Source organism: Tachyglossus aculeatus, chromosome X2, assembly GCF_015852505.1.
Source record: "Tachyglossus aculeatus isolate mTacAcu1 chromosome X2, mTacAcu1.pri, whole genome shotgun sequence".
NCBI classification, from domain to species: domain Eukaryota; kingdom Metazoa; phylum Chordata; class Mammalia; order Monotremata; family Tachyglossidae; genus Tachyglossus; species Tachyglossus aculeatus.
This window is the reverse complement of record NC_052100.1, coordinates 14,603,756-14,607,130: the sequence shown is the minus strand read 5'-3', so window position 1 is coordinate 14,607,130 and position 3,375 is coordinate 14,603,756. Positions and strand designations below refer to the sequence as shown.

At 48.7% G+C, this 3,375-nt stretch overlaps 1 long non-coding RNA gene across 1 annotated transcript; it reads right to left on the bottom strand.

Annotated features, from left to right (window-relative positions):
• Positions 1-262: 262 nt before the first annotated feature.
• LOC119949211 lies at positions 263-2,952 on the bottom strand. Its single transcript, XR_005457178.1, has 2 exons — positions 2,877-2,952; positions 263-558 (listed from the first exon to the last, which is right to left on the bottom strand). It is a non-coding gene; the product is annotated as an uncharacterized LOC119949211 (long non-coding RNA).
• Positions 2,953-3,375: the final 423 nt, after the last annotated feature.

The following is a 3,375-nucleotide window of genomic DNA, read 5'->3' as shown; positions in this document are numbered from 1 at the left end:
TTCAGTCGGTTGGTCAGTCAATTACATTTACTGAGTGCTTACTGTGTGGAGAGCACTGTATTAAGAACTCGGGAGAGTACAATATAACAACCTAACAGACACATTCCCTGGCTATGGGATCCACAGTGCCAGTCCCATTGGACACAAGAAAGGTGTGTGTTGTGTCACGTGTAATGCTTGTAACACCTGGTGCAGTTCTCTCTTTTGCCTCCTTTTGTCTCTTAGGGCCCAGTCAAAGAAAAGCAGAAGCACCTTCAGGAAGCAGGTTTCACAAATTCATTTTTATTATGTTAAACATTGAGCACGGCCACTCGCGTCGGATCTTGACGTATGCATTACACCTTACCAGAGCACTTTGAAAATACAATGAGAAACAAAAACTACGTAACTGTGCTAGAAACAGTTTTGGTGAAGACAGGCTGAATATATTGGTAAATTCAGGAAGGAACAATGAAAGATTGAGCATTTTTTAAAGTATGGCTTCATTCATGCAAGATCTAATCCAGCAGAAGGTCTATTCATTTGGATCCTGCAAAGCAACTAGATGATTTCCCCTATCTGTGGAAAAAATAAGAAAAAAACCATTCATTCATCTTCAACCAAAACTCTGACCTTAAAAATGAAATGACCCCATTTGTGCTGCTTTTTATCCATGCAGCAATGCTGGCAGACCTTACTAGGCCTGATGCTCTCAATCTAGTCACTGTGCGGAGGAGCGTGAGTTGCCATAAAGGGTCAGCAGTAATAGTTACTCATTAAGCGCCATACTGTGTACTAAGCATTTAGTACCCGACTGACGGAGATGTGGCCCCGGGCCTCCGGCAAAGAAGATCAGAACTAGCAGATCAATCTAAGGGCCCCTGGGAACGTTCACAGCATCCTACCATCTCCCCGAGGCCCCTACTCGCCTGCTCTGCTGCAGCATGGGTAATTTGTACTTCATGAGCCACCCCAGAGGGGGCACAAGATGGGACAGGAAAGGAAAGGAAAGGAGTAGGGTGGGGCTCACTTGGTGGTTTGGCTGGAGTTATCCCTCCCCAGTTCCCCACCATGGGCTGCTCAGACGAGCCGGCCTCCCAGGCCAAATGAGTCATTCTTTGAGGAGAGCCAGGCAGCCCTGGGGGCAGCCAGGAAGGGAGAGAGATGGTAGTAGTAAGAGCGTGTATTAAGCTCCGACTGTGGGCAAAGTCCTGGGGAAAAGTACGACACATATTAAGAATCAGGCACAGTCCTTGGTCCTCAAGGGGCCATTCTTCATGATGGCATTAAAGCGGTTGTGAACCAGATTCCACAGATGAAGACTGAAAGGTCAACAAAAATGTGTACCTTGCTCATATCTGAAGCAAAATACCTGGCTCATTAATCATGACGGATACCTTTTAATGGGAAAATACAACACCTATTTATTGAGGGTTCTTTAAAAACACACATTTATGTGAGCAGGGATCACGTCTACTGACTCTATTGGGCTGGACTTTCCCAAGTGCTTAGTACAGTGGTTTTCCTACAGTACTCAATAACTGATCGAGCCAGGAAATAGAATTCAGGTCCTGGTCCTTCTGACTCCCAGGCCCGTACTCGATTCACTAGAAAATGCTGCTTCTCATCTCAGGAGGCCCGGGCTAAAGCATGAGTCCATTGAGCTTCAAATCTGGCCAGACCCCTGCTCAAGGGCTACCGGCCAGCGGTTCAAAGAACCCCAGAGAAGGCTTTCCCACAACATTCTGCTCCATTCAGGGCTGTGGTGGTCTGTATTGAGATGTTAATTCATTCAATCCTATTTGATGAGCGCTTACTGTGTGCAGAACACTGTACTAATTGGGAGATCATTGACTTTCACAGTTGAACCCATCGCAGTGGGAACCAGAGAGTAACAGATGACGCCATGTCCCACACCATTTAAAGCACCGACAGTGACAAACACAGGGTATGGTTAGTGGTATCATTGAAACAGGCAGGTATGAGGCCAGGCACGCCCACATGCATGATGACCTAGTCGCCAAGACCCTCATAGCACGTGGTCCTGAGCTGACGGATTCTGATAGTCCTCTCGGTTTGGGAGAAGGTGTTAGTCTGACCGATTTGACCCCAGCCAGACTTCAGTAGCAGGAGTTTTGGCCAACCTGTCCAGAGGTTGCCATTAGAGTATTTCACGTCTCAGTGAATGGTAGGGGATGGTCTGCGCTGTAAACTCAAAAGGAAGCGCTGAAGAGGGGTTGGGGTATGGAGGTTGAGTGGGGAGAGGAGAGAGATGATTCAGGAAACTTCAGAATGAGATGAGTCTTCAGAATTGTTTTGAAGAGATGGAGGAGAAGGGAGGAGAGCCTGCTAACCTGAAGCAGAAGAGGGACCCCTCCTCTGAAAGCATGTCTTGAATCTGATGTGTAATTACAATAGGAACAGTTCCCCTCCTTTCATTGTCCACTCTTGCTGTGGACAAGAGCTCACAATGGCCCCAAAAGAAGGAAACAGAACACCTGCCTTCCAGCGGGGTTGGGAGCAGGTCAACAGAGCACGTTAACCCAGAGACTGAGCGTGGACCCTGGAAAGGCTCCAATATCGTCACTGGGCGGGAGAGGGCTGTTGGTCCCAGACATGACCACCCTGGACAAGATGCTTGGGAAGCTGGGGTGGCCAGGATGCTTGGTCCTCACTCATTCGAGTGTCATAGATTCCCTCCCTGCTGACCAGAGACATCCCTTTACTCGGACTGACCCTGGTGCTGGGAGAAGAGTGCAGACATTTCCCGATCAGTCGGGGCTCTTTCCCGCTAACCCCAGGGTAGTACACCACTGCCTTCCATGATTATGACTATCCAGAAAGACAGCCATCCTCTCTCCTCTCCCCCTCTATCTGCCACCACCCCACCAAAATACCTGTGTAATGTCCTAGGCATTATCGGCACTCTGGATAAACCTGTTCCCAGGTCATAGTGGAACCACGGTGAGACATAGAGACCTAGGGAAATAAAGAATGGCTTTGAAAAATCAATATCATATCAATGTCAGGCCCTTCCCTACTGCCCGTCACGGAAAGGGTGTGGTTACCGGGCGGCCGTCTGTCAGTCCACACAGTCGCTACCGTAGGCCTGGTTCCCGCTACCTCCTGGACAGAGAACATTAATCCCTGACAAATCTATGACACACTAGGGGAAGGCTAAGGGACAAAGATTCCCTCCCGGCTGCCCAGAGACATCCCTTCACCTGGATTGTCCCTGCTACTGGGAAAAGGAATACAGACTTTTCGTGTCACTCAGGGTTTTTTCCCACTACCTTCTGGGTAGAACATGACTGCCTGACATGACTGCGAAATCCTCACTCCTCTCCCTACTACCTGCCACCTCTCCACCAAAACGCCTTGGGAATCTAGTAAGTA